This window comes from Lipophrys pholis (genome assembly GCF_963383615.2).
Source record: "Lipophrys pholis genome assembly, chromosome: 2".
Taxonomy (NCBI): domain Eukaryota; kingdom Metazoa; phylum Chordata; class Actinopteri; order Blenniiformes; family Blenniidae; genus Lipophrys; species Lipophrys pholis.
In genome coordinates, this window is record NC_137636.1 from 23894226 (window position 1) to 23915910 (window position 21685).

The 21685-nt window shown below is 43.3% G+C and overlaps 1 protein-coding gene across 2 annotated transcripts in view; it reads left to right on the top strand.

Annotated features, from left to right (window-relative positions):
* The first annotated feature begins 12267 nt into the window (after window positions 1–12267).
* Window positions 12268–21685, top strand: part of cemip (cell migration inducing hyaluronidase 1) — a 211604-nt gene continuing 202186 nt past the window's right edge. Inside the window, exons 1-2 of one of the 2 annotated variants that reach the window (XM_080493578.1) lie at window positions 12268–12410; window positions 21509–21597. The gene's annotated coding sequence lies outside the window, so the exon portion shown is untranslated. The remainder of the gene's footprint in view (window positions 12411–21508; window positions 21598–21685) is intronic. The other variant, XM_080493577.1, reaches the window with a different exon arrangement.

Genomic DNA, 21685 nt, shown 5'->3' on the forward strand with positions numbered 1-21685 from the left:
TTTCTTTTCTTTTCTTTTCTTTTACCATTCAGGGTTAATTAATGGCACTTTTAACGTGCAGGTATTTTCGGGTATGATTTTGTTTTCTGTGTTTGTACATCTTTTTTTCTCGTGGTTTTTTTTGTTTTGTTTTTTTTTGTCATTCCATGTGATTTTTTTTTTTTCATTTTTATTTCTTTTTTAAATTGTAATTTTAATATTGCAGTTTTTTTGGGGGGGGGCGCGGTTTTCTGTAGTTTTCTGAGCGGAAGTGTGTGGAAGCTGTTGGTGTGCGCGAGCACATCTGGGCTCTGCAGCTGTGATCGCCCCGCCGCGTGCTGCTCTCTCATTCAAGGATACGTCAGCGCCAGACTGTAGTTGAGAAAATGATTGATACTCCATGTTTCTTGGCAAAACGAGGAGACGGTGGAACCGATTCTCCCCAGTCGAAAACACTGACGCCAACATGTCCGAGACGCCTCGGTGCTTCGAGATGGAACAATTTATACCAAAAAAAAAAAAAAGTCAAATGTTGTAACCACAATCAAATAAAACTTCATATAAAGGATTATTATGTGTGTATGAGTTTGGTGAATGTAAATATCGGCGTCCGTTTTGTGAAACAGCTTGAGCAGATACTATATATGTAATAATGAATCTATAAGAACTAAGAACTAGTGATATACATTTACAGAGTTCAGGTTTGATTTTAGTTTTTGTGGTTGCAACATTTGACTTGCCGAGTTTAAAATGGTCACCGTGCCAAACTCCATTCGTCACCGTCCAGCGCTAAAGCCACACATGCAGAGTTTTGCCTCCGAATGACTGCACGTGTGAGTAAACTACCTGACGGTCTCCGGCTGTGCTGCACAATGCCAACACAATGCTGGCTGCGGCAGGGAGTTTGTTGGTCACTTTATCTTCCAAATCCTCACTCTGTGCATCTGCTGCATACATTGTGGGACCCCCCCCCCCCCCTCCCCTCCCCTCCCCTCCCCCTCGCCTTCAGTGACAGAGCAGCAGGTACGAGGGCCCCGGCTGTCCGGAGCGTCACTCAGTACTGTAACCTGAAGCCAGCTCGTGTGAACTGTGCGCGCGTTTAATTTATCTCTCTGAATATGAAGCCTTATGTTTGTATACATTTCATGGGGACGTTCCTGTGGACTACAACAGGGGTCTTTGTGGTCCTCAGGGGGGGGAGGGAGGGAGGGAGGGAGGGAGGGAGGGGAATGATAGCTGCTGTTTATCAGAGAAATCACTCAGTCAAACACTGTGAGAGTCCACTGAATCCACAGCGAGGTACTACAACCGAGCCCTCTTTAGTTTCTAATATTTAAATTTTTTTTTTCCTTTCCCCCCAACCTTCAAGTGTGATGACATGTCATTTCACACTCCAAAGAGATCGGACCACTATAAATAAATTTAAAAAAAAAAAGGAAAAACCGGAGCGCTACGCATGCAGATCACCTCTCATAGTTGTGAACTTGTACCTGAGATGTTTCTTTGAACCTGCAAATGAAGGAACTGAAGGAAAACGCTTTAAAAAAAAAAAAAAAAGAAGCTCAACAACGCTGTTGGAGGAACTTTTGTCATGATCGTTGGATCCGTTTGTTGCTGTGAAGTGATTTGTTGGTTGGGTATTCGTCTTATGGAATCATCACTCCGGGCCCAGTGTTTTTAGATTAAAAAAAAAAAAAAGAAAACCTAAACAAAAAAAACCCTCCATCTTCTCTAGTACCTTTCCTCTCGTACCTCTTTTTAAAAGAAATGAAGACCTTTTGCTTTAGACTGATTGTTGTTTTTGATACTGACATTTTTACGGGGTTTTCCAAGTCAAAAATCTTGATAGATTTACACTGTCTCTTTAAAAAAAAACAAAAAAAAAAAACAATACTGGTTTGTACGATGACCCTCTGTACAGCTCTCCTCCAGTATCTTCTCTACACATATAACCTGACCTCGTTTCGGGGCAGAAATCCTTGGTTTTTAACACTGGAATCACATTATGCAACAGAAAAGCTCGTTTAAGATAAAACCCGTAATGGTTATAGTGTAAATTGAAACCAATGAAATAAGCCTTAAATATGCTGTGAAATATAGGTCACACATGTGACAGTGGCAAGAAGGCAGCACAATGGATGTTTTTAATGCATATAACAGAATAAAGAATGCATGGAAGTGTACGTGTGGGCTCGTTTTTTTTTAAAGCATGATTTGAAGTTGATTTTGGGGTACTAATCCCAAAAAAAAAAACAACTCCGTCTTTAATTTGACTTTTTTTCTTCCCCACCAAGAAACTGAGCCGTCGACGGTAATGGCAGCAGAGCAGAAACTGATGTTTGAGTTTTGATGCCTGTTCACGCTCGTATTCCGTTGACACGTTTTCAAGTGAAAGCTGAACATTTTTCTTGTGTTTTGAGGGTCCGGTGACGCGACGACGGTGCTCGGAGCCACTGGAAACGCAACTTTTTGAAAACGCTCCGCCTAAGTGGAAACGGGGAGGAAAACACAACTTTTCTGAAACACCGCTACTGTGCAAGTGCACCACGGCCTTATTGAATAGTTCTGCACATGCTCGGTGGCTGAGCAATCAGAACAATGCTTCCTCCAGAGTGTCACGACTCCCAGTCCACCTTCTCCTGGGACTTGGTAGTTTTAAGAGTTGGCAGTCAACTTAATAACAATCCAACTGGTCTCGTCTGTCCACTAGAATGTTGGCTTGCTCCCATGTTTATCACGTTTTGTTCTCTGCGGCATGTGTAGGGATGGTGATCCAAAACCAGTTCTTGTTGAGAACCGGATCGCAGTGATTCAGTTCCTTGGAATCGTTTGCCAATTTTTGCAAACAATTCCCTCATAAATTCCAGTGGGTGCGAATGACATGCTGTAAGCTACGTGATGTCACTCGCCAGTGCAGCCAGAAGGAAACATCGCGCACAAGCGACAAAACGCTCAAGAAATTTATTTTTGGGTTTTTTTTATTTACATTTCACGGAAAGGGATGACAATGTGACTCAATAAAGAACCGAATAGTTAAGCAGAATCGAAAATGAAGTCAGAATTGTAAAAATCGTGAAAAAAAAAAAAAAATTCCCATCCCAAGGAATGTGAGTGTGATTTCATTACAAAAACATAACAGCGCCCACATGTGGCCTGGCATGCTTACGACATTGTTCTCAACGTTTTTGTGTAAATGGACGTTTTCAAAACGTTGTCATGTAAACGCAAAACGATGCATTTTCCCTGGAAACGTGAAACCAAATATGACCATGAGGGATGTTTTTTTTTTTCTTTTTTTTTTTTCTTCGTGAAGTTACACACGTGAAAGTTTTGAACCAGCGATCTTCTGCCAGGTCCTTCATGAACTTCTCAATCAAACCAGCCCAGGTGTTTCGCCTCAGACTGGAGGCCATTTCTGAAGAACCCTGCTCGGTCTCGTCCATGTCCTCCGTCTTTGAACCTTGCTGGCAGCCTGCAGCGTTCCCGCCCGCAGCAATGAGGACAGCAGTTCTACGCCGACACACAAAATTCAAGGAGGAATGCGCCGGGTGTGTTTAATTAGCGGCACTGAGCGCTCGGTTCGGCAGGAATATTTCCACGGGCCGTCGCCGCGGAAACGTGATCGTCTGTGAGTGACGTGAAAATTGCCCATCGACATGTGTGAACTTCATGTTTTGGTCCACACTTTATTGAATGCGTTATCAAATAGCGTGTCTGGTTCATCGTTCAAACTAAGGAGCAAAAATGTGTTAAGATATTAACTATAACATTTATAAAGTATGTCCTGATGGACAAGAAGAGAATGTGACGTTTCTGGAGATTCTCCTTTGAATCAAAAACGACTCAACTTTTTAAAATGTATTGAATTCAAGCAAATTGAGATGGTTCAAAAAGAATTTTATTATTATCCCTGGGAAAAAATTGGATTTAAGGATAAACTGGAAAGGGGGATTTAAAGAGGGAAATAATCCTCAATTAGCTGAATTTGAACTAAAATCTGCCCTTTTTGAGAGATTCAAACTTGATTTCATTCACAACTATGAATAATGGATTTTTATTGAGATGTAGTTTGAAAAAAGCACCTCAGTCGAGATGTTTTCTTTCTTTCAGGTACCAACATTTCACCGCAGAAAACACCGTTTCCACCCGGCGCCGTCCTCAAAATAAAAGTCATGTCTCATTATTTCTACCACCTGAGTTTCACCATGCTCAAACTGTGCTGTCTTCTTCTGTGGTGTGAATAAATGATACTACACGGTGTGACGGTTGGCCGGGTGGTGGAGGACACACACACACACACACACACACACACACACACACACACACACACACACACACACACACACACACACACACACACACACACACACACACAGAGCGAGGCAGGAGTGTTCTTTCCCAGGTGTTTTTATTTACTCCCCAGAGGTTACAAGAAGAATTCAGGCTGTATTGCATGACGAACAACCACAAAAATAAGAAGAAATACTCCGAAAGGTCTGAAGGGAACTCGGCACCTAACAACAGCCAGCGACTAACACCGGTAGGTCTCGTCAGACGGGCAACAAATGCAACCAAACCATCAAAAAGAATTAATGTAATTTAATTTGAGGTGCAACACTTGTCTACAAATTCAGCCACTCGGAACCATCTTACAGTTTTACTAACGACTTCAACTAACAGAAACCAAGGCGTTTACAAGTTATGCTACTTTTATTCTCTGCCACACTCTATTAGGTCCATTCAAATCACCATAAAGGATTGAGGACTTCCTTCCTCGTGTTTGGTTATCAAACCTGCAACTTGTACATGTAGATATGACTGCATAAGTTGTGCCGCTCGTGTGGCTTTTTCTTTTTACTGTATTTCTGCAGGAAAATTAATTTCTTTTCAAGGTTTATATGCCAAGGGTTTCAACAAAGTCTGACCTAGTGTATACGGCGTAGATCTGTTGTATTCTTCAGAGTGACGCTCCAGACCCGTTGAAGGCCGCAGACGTTTGTCGTGAATGTGAAGTCGACGGTGGAAGAGGAAGACCCCGATGACGATGCTGTTATGGTCGCGTGTCTGCACTGAAGTCAGCAACTATTGGCAAGTTATTTCATGACAGTGGTAATAACTGGAGGTGATAGATTAACAGGACTATAATTCTTGGGAGTAAGATATTGTGCAGTTTGCTTATCAAAAATAGATACAATAGATTAGTATTAGTAATAGTAATAGAGAGTCGTCATATTTCATTATTGAGGGTACAAACTGCAGCTCTCAATTATGGTTATGAATTTATTTGTACTATTTTATTAAAAAATGGTTGATTAATTAGTACTTTTATTGGTGTGTGTGTGTGTGTCTGTCTGTCTGTCTGTCTGTCTGTCTGTCTGTCTGTCTGTCTGTCTGTCTGTCTGTCTGTCTGTCTGTCTGTCTGTCTGTCTGTCTGTCTAATTAACCGTGGTTTCTGCAGAGAGCCAAGTCTTACTCAAACTCTAGTCTTTCAGCACAGTGAAACGTACACCCATATTTTCCTTCATGGGCTGATTAGAGACGGCCAAAGATCCCTACGTCGTCCCTCGGGCCCTGCTCTTGGTAAACTTTTCCACAAAAAAAGTTTGGACACTTCTGGTTTATGGTTTTTTGCAAGAAGTGCTGCAAGGTGGAGTCGTGGTCAACAGTCATGCTCTGCCTTTTGCATGTGTCCAGTCTACTTTCCTTCTGTAATCCAAAGACTTGCATTTGAGGCGAAGCGTTGACTCTGAATTACACGTAGGTTTAGTTTGTCCTGTGAGACGGCTGACTCCTCAGGGTGTGGCAAGTCTTCACATATCGCCAGCCGGGATCATTAATGGGATAAAGCAGTATAGAAGAGGTCTGGCCCGCGTGTTTGTCTACAACTTTAGATATATTTGATCTTGAGCTACGTTTTGTGACGGGGGCGCTGTTCAGGGTCAGAGCACGAGGTTGGTTAGTGTGCTGGGATTATGGTAAGGGTTAGAGTGAGTCCCACTATTCATGCTCTCCCTGCTATTTATGTTGGAGGAAATCCATGTGTAGAAAACCTCTGCAGGAGTGTGTGTGTGAGCTGAATGGAGCTCAGTGTGTGTGTGTGTGTGTGTGTGTGTGTGTGTGTGTGTGTGTGTGTGTGTGTGTGTGTGTGTGTGTGTGTGTGTGTGTGTGTGTGTGTGTGTGTGTGTGTGTGTGTGTGTGTGTGTGTGTGTGTGTGTGTGAGAGAGAGAGAGAGAGAGAAGCAGCAGTTCGTCTTCACCTCTTCTGCTGGAGGTGATGGCCTCTGTCACAGCTTCCTGCTGCTCAACGCCGAGGCAGAGGAAACCTTTCATTTCTTACAATGACAAGTTGCTTTGTGGTGAATATTCCTGACTTTGCACCTCTATGATGGGACGCCAGATGATACAGGTTGTGCCTGGATGATCCTCATGCTCTGAACTTTTACTCATTTCATTTACGAGAAAATCCATGATCAGATCTTACTTTTATCGTTTTCAAAATGTTGCCGTGTAATCACAAAACTTTCTCAAATGAAAACGCAAAAAATATGCATTTTCACTTGAAACTCTTTGTAAACCGGGTCTTAATTCTACCTGATAGATCTGAATTTGATAGAATAATATGGAGACTTTTTGTGATAGACGCCCCCCCCCCCACCCACCCACACACACACACACACACACACACACACACACACACACACACACACACACACACACACACACACACACACACACACACACACCCACACCCACACCCCTACCCCCTATAGCTCTGCCCCTGCATGCCGCTGATTCCTAATATTGGTGTGAAGCGCTGTAGTTTGTGTCCCCTTGGTGTTTTTATCGCTTATTGCTGCAATCAGATGCAATTCAACATCTGTCTGAAGTAAAGTCAATTCAATCGTGTGAGCACAATCAGCTAGAGCATTCTGAACTTATTTCAACGACAGCTTTCACTCGTTTTTGCTGTGATCATCAGTCTTTAAGACATCCTTCCAGACATGTGTGCTGACCTGTAACATCTGTCAAGGTCATAATGGACTAAATGTGTCCTTTTTTTCTTTTTAGGTTAAAAAAAGCTTGCATAACAGAAAGTGAGTATCTACCACTGTGTACGGGTGAAAAAGAACTGCAACCGTGACCTAAGTGTGCTTTTGTGCACACAAACACACACAGACCACATCCGCCTCTTCAATCCCGCGTCTCCATCCTGTCACCAAAAACAAACATCTGGAGCCAAATATTATGACAGACAACAAGAACAGTTTTCACATCCAGATCCAGTCACACATTCCCGCCGACAACACTTTCCTCTGTCTCACAGTGTCCATGAAATACCTGCACAGGTTATTGGACTGTGTGCAGCTCAGGGCGCGTTGCCACACCGTAACAAACGGACTATGAAATCCACAGTAACTAAACCGGCAGCAATTGACTGAAAGTTACTGTAAAAAAAGAACAACAGTACTATAACTGTTGAATGAAACACAATTATTATTCTGTACTGTGGTTCATATTACAGTACTACTGTTGTCAGTATAAAATATAGCAGGAATGTGTGCTGTTTATCTTACAGTACTATTGTGACTGTGGAAAAAAAAAACCACACATTATACTGCATTATATTTTCCAGTTGTAACAACTCATTTTTGTCTTACTGAACATATTCCGTGCAGTTTTTGTCCATCTGCAATAAAATGTGAATAACTGACCAGCAGCAATCTCTACACATTGAAAATATTAGTAACCATAGAACAGTGGATATTAATATCCATAAAAACAGGGGCAATAACATATCATCAAAATGTATGATAATCACTATGACTTGCTTAGAATATATTGAATGTAAACAACCAAATGAAAAAAAAGTAGAACACAATTAAAAACCTCTGAAGCAAAATCCACTCACCAAATCTAAACATTAAGGTTGTGGGGGAGTTACAGTAATAAGCTGTCAAAGTAAATACTGTGGCACAGTTGGTATTTACTCTACAGAGGGGGGAAAAAAAACCAAGATTGCTGCACAAGATTTTCACTGCTACACCTGATAGTGTGTGCAAAGCTTCTGTCATTTCATGAACTCCAAGAATGCCAAAACACCAAAACAGTTTGGGGAAAAAGGCAATACAAAATAAAAGTATTTTCATGATGAAACATTTTTGTCATACTGCTGCCATTCTCAACAAACAACTCTGAAAAAAATGAGAGAAATGAAAACTTGATCTCGATCACAGCCTGTGATGGGTTATCTCAACATTTTTGCTGGATCGGCACCTATATGGTTGTTCTGATGTTGTGGCTAAAAGGTTTGTACACCCACTTTACTTTGGAATTCAGTGATGTCACTGATAGCATGGTACTGTAAATCTTTACAGTACTGTATAATTGCTTTGATTATATATGGTAGTGGTAATATTACTGTGATTTTCTACAGTACATAATATGTTAATGTGGATTTTTACAGCACTGTGATTCTCGCTTTTATTTTATATGGTCGTGGGAATATCACCGCGATTTTCCACAGTCGTATAAGGTTTACAGTTAATTCATACAGTTGTGATAAAATTGCTGTGATTTAACACAGTAGAATAAGGTACACTGTGAATTTCTACAGGATTTTACTAATTACTGCCCATTTTACAAACAATTTACTGTAAAAAAAATATTTACAGTAAATAACTTCACAGAAATACAGTGAATAACTGTGTGGAAGGGCTTTTATCACAGGGAGGGGAAAATCTGGGAATCTGTCCCTACTTTTGAGTTCATTGACAGTGTTTCAGGGGGCGAGTTCAACGATTTTTATAAAGATTAATAATCCCAATGTAGTTCTCCTGACTAAATAAAGGCTAATGAATGAATGACACGTTTCAGCCTGGTTTGAGTCCATATTGTAGTACAGAAACAGACCCCATCAAAATCAGCAAAGGCCTCCCTATTGCAGCTGATTCCTCACAATCATCTGTCTTCGATCTGAGTGCAGCTGTTGAAACCACCTCCCTCTCCGTCCTCCTCGACAGATTCACATCCATTGGACTGGTTTGAGTCTTTCTGCTCACACGGAGCTCGTTCAGCGAAGAACGCTCACATCCCAGCCACCTCTCTGCCCTCCTTAGGTGTCCCTCAGGGCTCTGACCTTGGTCTCATCTTTTTAAAACATGTTTATGTTCTATCTCTTTCCCCTAAAACATAAGAGTTCCATTGCTATGCAGATGACACTCAACTGTGCCTCTCAACCAATATCGTTTTTTATGTTGCTGCAGTGTATATATATATTTTTTAACCCGATTTAACTGTCTTTTAGTATTTAATTTTTTCCAATGACCTTGTGTCACTTGATAGCCAAAATAGTATATAAAAAAATGAGTATCATCGTCATCATCATCATAGTTGACATAGTATTTCTTGTCCGCTGCGTTTGACTGTCTCATGCCGACATACAGTAGATAGTTACTGAGTTTGATCATCCCATTTTTCAGTTTCGTCATGAGAAAATGACAGACCACGCTTTTACAAGAATGTTTTCCTGCTTTATTAGCATTAATCACTACTTTTATGATTTGAAATCCTAATGTTACCTAATGATACTCCCCCTGTGCTTTTAATCATCGACATTTGGCAGAGTGGATCATCTGTGATAAGACACACTCAGAACAAAGATTTAGAACTGCTTTGCACACACTTTAAATCATGCTGTGATAATGAGCTTGAGACACAGTGGAAGCTTCAAGATTTCTATAATAACCAGTATTTCTTGAGATTTCACAGTCTTTGGATGGGGGGCGGGGGGGGGGGGTTCTGGTGAAATGTCTGCGCTGGTGCCATCTACCGGTTCCACTCCACTAACAGAGCCAGATTGTTTAGAGTCTATAAGGAAGACAAACTGATGTCAGCAAAGCCAACTGAAAGGATCAGATCATGTTACACACACACACACACACTCATCCACGCAGCATGTTTGACTTCATTGTAGTGGCATGATAAAGGGAAAGAGCCCTGTGGCACAGGGAGCGGCACAATTTCATGCACATCACATCAGTATGTATAGAATTTCTTCCACTTCATTAAATCCAGCCACTGTGACCAGCTGGATTCAGTAAACTGCCAAATCATGCCGATAAAGTCCCTGCTCATCGGAGAAGTGTCCCTGCAGGAAAGCACGGGACGGCTGGACTGCGGCGTCTGAGCCTTCGAGTGTCAATAATCACGGTGATGAATCTCAAGCAGCAGCTCCAGGAGTTTAATGACGGTTCAGGAAGTTCTGGTTAGTTGCTCAAACTAATGAAAGAATTGAGAGATTTATGTCAGTGCAAGCTGGAGCGCCCCAACTCTGAGTCAGAATCAAACGTTTTTCCCACACCAACAACGAAAATGACTTTTCACTTGTGACGCAGAGAAGACGACACGTGAAGATACGATTGAATAAAACCGGATGATCCACGTTCATGTAGAAGTCGCATGCTCCTGTGACGGGTGTCATTTCAATGATTCCTCCACTCGTTTTCACTTTCTTTCAGCTCTTTGCACACAGACCTGCAGAGAGGTCAAGGCATGCATTTACGGCTGTCAGCACTGCACTCGTCCACCGGTGACGTCGCGTAAAGTAGCATGCCCCCTTCACATAGACCCAATCACATGATGGATGTGATCTTGTGGAATGTTCTCCTGCTTTTCCTCAAGGGCTCGTCAAGGTGTGCACATCACAGGAGAGGCGGAGTGGCACCTGTCATCATGAACGCTGAGAACCAGTTTAAACACATGCTTATATTCACTTGTTGATTTGTCGTTTTTGCATGATATTAACCGTTTCCAACCAACTTATTTCCTGGAAGAATAGAGGAGGGATTTGAGGCAGCTGTGAGCTCTGCCTCCTCTCAGAGTCTGAAAACTTACAGAAATGTTTAAGAAACTTTAGAAAACACTCAGGCTCGGCATCCATGGAAAATGCGGAAAATGCAACTTTCCTGAAATGTAACTACTGCCCATGATGCAGAATGCACGTGTTACTCATCTGTGGAAACCAAAGGCAATATTCTTTATTAGTATTTTATTTGTGGGTCCATATCGTTTGAACATAAGATGTGAGAATGACTCAAAACAACTCACCAGCCACCAACCTCATCCCACATAATGGTGTGGTGAGGTTGGTGATCAATTATCTTCCAGTGCCAATGTCAGCAGGTCCATCCCCAAGCTCAACCTGTCCATGTGAACGGTAAATTGACCTCACTTATATAGTGCTTCTCAACTGTGTGAGCAGTCCCAAAGCGCTTTATATTCTTAATCACATTCACCCATTCACACACCAATGAAGACATCCATCTATCTTCTACCGCTTCATCCAGTTCAGGGTGGCAGGGAGCTGGAGTTAACCCAGCTGACTATGAGAGGACAGTGTTTGCTGTTCCATCACACTCACACAAATTCTTTTTTCTCTTTCTTTTTTTTTTTTTACTATTGAAGGAAACTAAAGTATGTGGTTAAAACAACAACAACAACACACAGTTCAAACTTCACAATGAAAAGCCTGGCTCAGGCTCAAACCCACAAAACTTTTTGCTGTGTGGTGAGAGTGCGGACCACTCCACCACTGGAGGAGCTTCACTGGCAGCTACAGGGTGAACGAGGTGAATGTGACTCTCAGTGTAAAGTGCTTTCAGACTGCTGGGGTGAAGCTATAAGTGAGGACCATTAATCAATCAAAGTGTATTTATATACCACATTTCATAATATACTCTGCAGATTGGGCAACGCCACAGCTAGGACAAGAAAACACGTGGAGATGTACATACCGAGTCTCTTTTTTCATTCTTTGTTTTGATGGAAAATTTGTATTTGAATGTGAGTAATGTTCTGTTAAATGTGGGGCCATATTTGATGCATTGCATATATTTAGTAACTCGGTAGTTACAATTGATCAAGAACTGAGGGAACAATACTGGCTGGTCTAAATACTTCTGCAGGACCACAACTACAGCCAATAATCCCCCAGAGGGGCATTGATCTTCCTTTAAAGAAAATAAATAAATTGAGATTTTACTGAAAATGGTTCACTCTGACCGGGTTTCACCAGGCACTAAAAGTTCAAGAAGATTAAAACAAACCTTCGTGGAAAAAAAACTGCTGCATTAATCATCTCCTGCACTGAAGCCAAGGAATTAACAGGAATACCCCCTCCAAAACATACACCCACGCGCGCACACACGCAGGCACGCATGGTGCACGGTGCGCGCGGTGGGCGTGTCCTCCCTGCAGCTGGAGTAAATAGAGGCGGCGCCGCAGCGTGCTCCCCTGACAGGGAGGGAATGGCCGAGTCTCCGCGCTCAGACGCCGGCTGACACATGAGCAGGACTCCTCTCCATCACCGCACCGCACCGCACCGAGCTGCGCGCCTCACGCACCAGCCCTGCACGGATTTACCGCCACACATCGGTAGGTGCTCACGCTCTTTTTTTCTTTATTTTTATTTTTTTCTAACGCGCGTGTGTCTGTATGTGTGGTGTTTGTTTATGCGATGCAACCAGAGTGGGCACTTCGGGGGTGCGAGCCACAGGTGTGCTGGGAAAAAAAAAAAGAAGAAAAAAAAAAAAGAAATGTAAACGTGGTGCCTGTGCGCGCGTGGCATGACGCACACTTTACAGACTGGCACCGCCATGCCCGTGCGGGTTGGACCCGCCGTCCTGCCACGACTTCAGGTGCAAAATTAAAAAAAAAAAAAAGGTAAGTGGACTCCGGGGTGCGTTCCGTCTCCAGCAAAGCGCGTGCCACCGTCACCCCTAGAATAAAGTGTATATGATGTGCATGCGTGACCTGCCCCGCTCCTACCGGGAGGCGCGCGCCTTCTCTGTGCGCTCTGGACGCACATCTGTGCGCCACACCTGTGCGCTGCTTTGACCTGTCAACTCAATGAAACGAAGGAAGAAAACGTTGTTCACGAGCTTATTTACATCCAGATTCAGATCTGCGTGCGTGTTTTCCGTCCATCATCCTCCGTTCTGAGATGTAGTCGCGTTGCGCCGCTCGGTTCCAAAGGAAACAAGTGCAGCGACGCTCTCCCGGGTCTCTAACAGGTCAGTGCCCGTCTTCCTCTGTCAGATCTGCAGGGATGACGCTTGTGACCGCTGCTGTCTGCACCGAGTGTTTTCTAACCAACGCTGGGGTCAGGAGTTCACCCTCCATCCCTCAACTCCGTTTTCTACTCTCATCACTCCATGGACACTATTTGTGCGAAATCAAAAGGAGCAGTTGAGTTTGGCCACACAGTGTCTGACTCTCCTCTCTCCGATGCAAATGCTTCTGTTCTGCACCAACATGTGCATTTAATAGTCACTCTTTGGATGTTCTTATCTGCTTTCTGCTCGCAGAAATCTTGTCAAAGCAGCAGAAAATGAACTGCAAATTAATTCTACACAGCATTTCTGTTGCTGATTTTCATTCACTTGATAATGTTATGTACTGTGAGAGCTGCACATAATTAGATGTACATTTGATTGTGATAAACATGTATGTATGTGATGTCTGTGCACCTTTTTCTCTGTCTGCATCAGACATATTAGTTTTGTGGTTCTTTGATCAGCTGTGCAACAGTATAATAAGTTATTTTTGTGCTTCTGGACTGTCACCATGAGATACAATGTAAAGTTGGAAACACACGTTATCTTTTGCCATATTTCTTGTGTTTGTTTACCTTCCACGGGCCTCTTCAAGACTGCCCATCATCACCTCTGTTCGTTCCAAACGGTCCCCGGTTCAGGCAGTTCAGTGTCGCACTGTGACCGGGACTATTAAATTTCGATGCATCAGTTCTCTCTGTGGCTCACCGCTCCACTCGTTGTGCTCCCTTATCACCTTTGCCGTCCTCCGGAGAGGCTGACATGATGCCGAGGAGCTGAGCGGAGCTGCAACAAAGAGCAGCAGAGGGATGCTGATAATGAGGAAGGTGAAGGAGAAACGTGTCTGAATGACCGCTTTTGTCAGGAATGAAGGTTGTAGGAGTCGTTTGAGGCGAGAATATGTGGCAGTGTGAGCGTTGTGACGATGATGATGAGGAAACGGCACATGATGAAGGCGCAGTGGTCCCTGAAGTCAAACCAGAGCAGAGAGAGCTGCCTGCTGCAGCTGGAGTCCGGATTACACCAGCTGAGGTGGAGTTCCTTTCATCTTTAGCTGACTTGCAGATGTACAAACTGTGTGTGTGCATGCATGGGAGTGCGTTTGTGTGCGCGTTGTGTGTGTGTGTGTGTGTGTGTGTGTGTGTGTGTGTGTGTGTGTGTGTGTGTGTGTGTGTGTGTGTGTGTGTGTGTGTGTGTGTGTGTGTGTGTGTGTGTGTGTGTGTGTGTGTGTGTGTGTGTGTGTGTGTGTGTGTGTGTGTGTGTGTGTGTGTGTGTGTGTCTGTGTGTGTGTGTGTCTGTGTGTGTGTGTGTCAGTTCGACACTGGGACATAGTTCTTATTACAGGCTTGGATCAATTGTGAATCTGCAGCTGCTCTGATGTGTCTGCTCTGCATTTAGCAGCTACAAACAGACTATCCAGGAACAGACTGGAGGAATTCATTGCATTGAAAAGCTGTTGGAGATGAAAAACCTTCTTCTGCTGAAGCTCAAGAGTTTGTGCCTGCGACCTGCTAGTTAATCTTTCTTTCTGTTCTGGAAGCTTTCTTGTTAAAAGTCCACTAGTTGAGGTTTATACTGAACAAAAGTATAAATACATGCATACATAATTTTTTTTTAATTAATTCCAGACTTGTCAACCCCCCCCCCCCCCACACACACACACACACACACGGGGAGAACATGCAAACTCCACACAAAAAACCCTGGTATTTGAACAACTGTGAGGAGCGAGTGCTAACCGCTGCTCTACCGCATGGCTCAAAATAAATAACAGGATACTTATATGATAAATTAAAAGTTTTTTGCTTAGTTTTAGATCATTTATAATTCATTTTATGAAAACAAAGTCCAAAAATGTATCTTTTTTTAATGTAAATTAAAAAGAAACGGCAATAATAACTATTTTTCCTGGCTCAAGTTTGCTTGCATGTGAGGATTTGCAGAAACAAACACCTTTTAAACTCCCGAAATTATAATCTTGGGGAGTCACGTCGATCTGAGATGACCATTAGCAGCAACACCTGCTTCTACAATGATCCCTTTACACCAGGTAGCATTAGTGCTGTCGATTAGGTCGAACATCAACAGATCATTGGCTCTTACTTGCTTCCAGCCAGTTCCTGAGTTCAAAGAAAATGTTCAGAATAACGCCAAAAGTGACTCAAAGTGACTCCCATATAAAATTTGCTGATACAAATGCCTCTGGATGGTGCACTGAATCTCTTTGTTTCAGTCCGTCCGCAGAATGACAATTTAGAGCGGAAACACAAGCCGACTCTGGCATATTGACCTCATCATTGACTGAGGCTCGCAGCAACTACTTGCTAATGACGAGCTGAAAGCTGCTGCCGATCGCAGCACGGAGGAATAAATAACATCGTACACAGCTCACATACTGTAAATTCCAAGTTGCAACAATTTTTAGGACTCTTGAGACGGTTTGCTACTGGATTTAGTAGTATTGGCGGACACTCCAAAGCTGAATGATTTATCATGCAGAGACTAAATTTTGGATTACTTTTAATGTTTTTACTCACTCAAACATGACTGGATAGGAATTAAACATTCAGCAAGAGGAAGATTCTGAATACAGATGTATGACTGCTTTGCACAGACTTTTAAAAAATGAATGGAAGTGGGTTGGATTAGGACGCTTGGGCTTTGTTGTGATTTGGAATTCTTCTACAAATGGTTTCCATTGAATTCCTAATGTTCTCCAGCAATTCCAGCGAAGTGAGTCAGACTCTTACAGTGGATAAAAACAACCTCCGTCTTCTTCTCAGCAGCCTTGCTAAACAAATTAAACAATGACAAACAACTCCTCTGGTGTGACTTCGGTCATGTGACCCTCGTCCTGGGTCGGTTCGTCCCGACATGACGCTGCCGTTTCATCTCGACTTATTTTTCCCGTGCAGAGGAAAGTCTCGTCTGTGGCTCCTTCTCGAACCGCCTGAGACGACAGGAGAGGTGGAAGTACCTCACCTTTCAACAAGTGGGCTGGGTGGCGCATTCGCACGGTACAGATCTGATTCTCTCCCATCTGCGATCACTTCTTCAGATCTGGTTTAACTCATCTCGTTGAATCACACTGATATCATAGAGCAGGCGTGTCAAAAAAACGTTTCAATTTAGGGGCCACACACTGCCCAATTTCACCTGGAGCGGGCCCGACCAGTAATATACTTCAATTTAAACTATGTGAAGAAAATGTCTTTAGTTTCACAAAAAACAAACAACTACTACTGAAACTGACTACATTGTCAACATAAAGCCATTTTTATGAAACATTCTGGAGCAAAATAGAGTGAAATGTCAAAAAACCCTGTTTCTGTGGCTGCTGCATTGTAGGTGTCTTTACGAGCCTTTACTCTGATAACAACAAGGTAGCTCACTTTCATGTCTGTGTTGTGTTATGTACGCTACTCTTAAGAAGCTTGTTAAAATGAACCAATGTTTTCTTTGATATTTGGACACTTTTCATGGTTTGGTGGGCCAGAGTTGGCCCACAGCCCTTATGTTTGACATCCCCTGAAAGGAAAATCAGTGATGGAGTGGATCTGTGATTGCACTCAAAATCACTGCCGAGGTCACAAAGTTTACTGTCAGCGGATGTTTTTTTATGTGCAGCGTGTTTAGTGTGAGTGATGAAGTCAATGAGCGCAGCTCTGCCCCAGTAATTTCAATATATTACCACTGATTAAGAACTGATGTTCGGCTGTTGAAGTGTGCCGTCCTATCCTACAGCTTTGGTCGCACATTTCTACCAAGAAAAGAGCACCTACGTGTAAATAAGTGATGTATTCTTCTTTTATTAAAACTGACCCGGGGCTCTGGCTGCTCTTAGGTCGTCAAACTCATAAGACACTTTCTTGGATCTCGAGTCGATCCTGGAAAAGTGCCAAAAGGCTTTCACTTTGTATGTTGGTCCTGGCTTTGTGTCCACTAGAATTTGGAGTCCCTGGGGACGGGTGGAGCTTGGTTGGGAGAGGGGTCAGCTTCCAATCGGCTGGTTGCAGGTTCGATTCATGTTCACACGTAGAAGTGTCCTTGAATGAATGAGTGAATGTGACTGACAATATACCCCCGGCTAGCTCAGTTGGTAGAGACTCACAATCTCAGGGTAGTGGGTTCGTGTCCCACGCTGGGCGCCACCTTCCTGTGGGCTCACCACCAGCAAGAAGGTTCTTAAATCGGTGCTATGTGATCTGGGTGACAGTGCTCTGACTGTCACCCCCGCGACCCGGAAACGGATAAGATGGATGGACTGACAGTATGAAGCTCTTTGGGGGCTGCTCAAGCAGGAGAAAAGAGCTATACAAGTGAAATCCCTGTACCATTTATTGTTGTGGCCGATCAGAGACGGGGTTCGCAGGAGATAAAAACACCTTTTAGGTCCAATGGATAAGTGGAATACCCCGAGCTGACCCAGGAAGGAGAAAGGATACCGTCCAATCTCCATAGAAACAGTCCCTCTGGACAGCAAGTTCAAGACAACAGCACTGACCACTGCAGCCCTAAGTTGTTCAGTTGAATGCAGAACTGGATGCACAGGTCTGGGTTTCTTACCCCATGAGAGTGTCGAGCCTCTCGAGCTGGAGCTGAAATATTGGCGGAGGAAACAACGCTCCACGCTCACGTCACTGTCTTCTCGCTGGAAGAAAAGGAGGTGAAAACAGCAGGTACCAGAGTAAAACGCGTGCAAGAAACCTGCTGCAAAGTCTCCCTGCAGCTACATGGATGATGAATCCCATCTTTTTCTTCTCGAGGAGTCGAGCTGTCTACTTAGCATGTGTCGAGATGAGACGGAGTGAAGCCGACCTGCCAGAGAGAATCAGCTACAAACAGTGCTGCGAGACAGCCAACAGATGAATCACATGACCCGGGGCGGATTCGAAAGTTGTTCATGAAGAACCTGCAGTTATATTTCGAGAATTTTGGGTTGTCGTAGCTCCATGCTGTCACTCTTGGTCCCAAATGATGATGGAGATCAAATCGGAGCAAAAAGATTGGTTATTTAGCTTTTGTTTGTTTGGGGATGTAAACCTGATGGTTACCGGATGTTTGTCTTTGGGGAAGTACTTCCTTTTATACATTGTTTGTATTTAGACAAAAACTTGTCCACTCGGTAAACAGACAAAACTTTGATGGTATGAAATAAGAGGTACAAGTGTTTTACTGTGGTAAATAATTCCAAAGCGACTAACCCGAGGTTTTCTGTCAATTGTATTGCATTAATGGTTCTTTTGCCTTACAGCGGGACAACTTGGGGTTGATTCCCGTCCGGCCTTTCTGTAGTGCTGTTCACGCAAAGAGATCTCAAGTGAAATAGCATTGCTTTGGTGTTTTTGTTTCAGAAAACTTTCACATTTACACGTTTTACGATGTCGGTTAATGCAGAAACCGCAGAAACGCTCAAAATGCTGTTGTGTTCATGTTGCGCCACTAGTGGGTGCTGTTGGCTGTTTTTGTATTGAAATCACACACACACATGCACAGAGGACAATATGCTATAAACATTAACAAAGGAAGAACAAGGACATTTGTTTGGACAGATGACAAAGTTGGGTTGTTTACTGTGTGAGTTTGCATGCTCTACCTGTGCCATCGTGTTTTTTTTTTTTTTTTTTCAGATACTGCTAGGTTATGTAGGGACTCTGAGTTGTCTGTTAGTGTAAATGATTGTGTGTAAGCACCCACAGGTAAGAGAAGCGTGCTTGTGACTGGAAGGTTGCTGGTTAGAATCTTTGAACTTACAAGACTTTTAGGTTCTGCCCTAAACCCTGGACTGTTCCCTGCTTGCTGCCTTTCTCTCCTGATCATATCAGTTGCTAAGGAATAATCTCCAAAAGCAGATCAATGAGGAAATTTGTGATCTAGTTTTCTTTGTGTGTATTGAACATGTATATTTTCTATCAGCTTCATCTTTGAATCATCTCATTTTCAGGCTTATTTCCTGAAGAGTTGCTTGGCTATTGTGTTAAATCTGTATTAGACAGGTGACCTGTCAGCGTGTACACTGACATTTACCTAAAAGTAACCTATAACGTGGGTAGATGACACAAGTGGTAATTATGTTCCCAATCCATGTTTTCTTATCTGATAGATTTCCATGGAGATTGACTGTTTTTGATGATACCCTGAAGTTCCAGATGAAATATCACAATGTTCTCTCTACTTTTAGTGAATCTGTGATTTGAACTTCATATGTTCTCCCCAAGAAGTAAAATGTCTGAGCTGGAGTTTTTTGGCTTCAGTGTTGCACGTGTATTGTTGAAGACTGAAGAGACCTCGAAGCATTTCTTAGAAACGGATTTCCGAACCAAAGCCTACTCTTCAGGAAGTTGGATTACAGGGACAAAATCCATACATGCAAAACTCTTCCAAGAATGACCTGGATTCAAAGTGGGGTTGTATCACTGTGAGATGAGAGTGCTAACCACTGCACCACAGCTGTAAATGTCTCCATTCTACATGCTATAAAAAGCTTGTGCCAACTTTTTTTTGCTCAGTAACCGGATAACTTCATCCGATTGTGCTTTACAAACATACGGCCAACAGAGAGCTGCTTCGGTGCTTCTCCGTCCATCACACGCCGACCAAAACAACTCACCAGTGTGTCTCCCAAACCTTTGGCATCTCTTGTGTTTTGTCTGCTCAAAGCAACTCCTTTTCCAAAGCGAGGAACACAACTCTTGGCAGAGGGAAAGCAGCTAGTTTCCAGGGCCGGAGTTTCCACTTGCACATGCACACGTCCAGTCGGAGACGTATATGCAGGGGGGGAAGAGCTGGCAGAGGGCTGCCACCGTGGACGACTGGGCCGTCGGCCAAAGGCCACAGTTTACTTGAGGAAACCATCGGCTCTGTGGCCCAGGACTAAAAAATGTCTGTCTTTCTCTGCTCCAGTCAGGCCTGCCTGCTCCTCTGCTCTTCTTCGGAACGTAATAACTCCATATTCGTAGATGTGGTGACCCAGATGGAATCACGCAATCTCTCGCTTATTTATTTTTTTTGTAGTTTGTTTATTTGACCCATCAGTCAACTCCTTAATGGCCTGTGAAATTGTTTGGAACAGTTGCTTTCCTGTCTGTACTCGCTACCCTGCAACAGGAGCTGGGTCGACCCGATTTCAAACTTCTCTCTGCCCAATCCATGTTCCTAATTAATGTAAGAAAGCCGCGGCACGAGGTTCGCATTAATAACCGGGCCGTAATGGCTTCCAGGTACCTCCCTGGCACCGCGGCACACAGCTGCTCGTGCTCTGTGTTGTAAGTCTTCTTTCATTTTCTGTGGATTAACGTGATCCAGGCGGAGGAAACGCAGACAAGCATTCTCCACTACCTGAGCATCCACGTGCCACCGTGGCCGCTCGCAAGCCGACATTAAAATCACACAACTTAGCCGCGCGCTCTAGACCGCATTTTGTTTGGATCCCGAGAGTCCAATTTAGATCAAAGCGCAGCGAAGAGGGTGTAGTGTAGTATACACCCAATGGAGCTTTTGTTTCTTCTTCTTTTGATTTGCAGTAATCTAATTTAGCACCTTTGCAGACAAAGGAAGGCTTCAAAAGTGCCCGAGTGTGTGTTACGAATTGTTTCCTAAACTGGACTGACAGTCGTCCATCATCAGTTTCCATGGCTTGTGACTGATTAGCTGTATTTGGTTTTGTGTGTTTTCCTTTGATTGAATAAACAGCAGAGGATGTTGTTCTTTGGTTGTGTGTTGGTTTTCTAAAACGGTTTCTTGACTTTTGTCATGTGACTGTATTGGAAATTGGATTAATGGGAATTGACTCCTAAGATGGTTGTATTAGCTGTATTGTTGTGTTATATGCTATTCTAATTTAAGATGGACACATTTTATTTGGTGGTCATGTTTGTTGCTGTTGAACACAATCAAATTTACTCAAAACTACATTGGGCAATAGTTGTTTTTTTTTATGCACCCCGTGAGTGAGTTTTAGTCTGTATTGTTATAGTAGTTTGGACTTGGTGGTCAGTTTTGTGGCGAGTTGTCTCACCTCAGAGTTAAAGTATCTCTGGTTGGAGTCCAGTTTGGGGCTTTTCTGTGTGTACTTTGCATGTTCTAACTGTGCATACAAGTACTCTGGTCATTCTTTATGTGTGTGAACCTGTGCGCGTGTGTGTACCTGGTGATACCTGTCCCCTGGTGACCCTTGATTGGATAAAGCGGTGCAGCAGAAGGATGTTTTTGACTGGTTTGTGTTGTTTGCCAAAACCCTTCATTGCAAATAAAGCTGTCACCAAACAGCAGGCTGGATTCAAAGTAGGGGAATAACAGTCATCCCTACCTTGCAAGGCCACATAGGCTGCAGGTGTGTGTGATCCTCAAAACCCAGTTTATTATTTCTTAACCAAGGAAACCTTTCTGTCCCAAAATAGTTTGTTTTCTTTCATTAAGGTCTCCGGAGGCTCTCGGCTTCCTGTCCTTTCAGCCTGCCAGCCCCTGAATCCGCTCACGATTCACTTTCCAGTCAGAGCAATCCTCAGGTACGTGGAGCTTGTTTACAGCTGGAAATCTTCTCCACAGATTCCCCTCGTTCACACGAAGCAGCTTCTGACGCTGAATACAGATCGA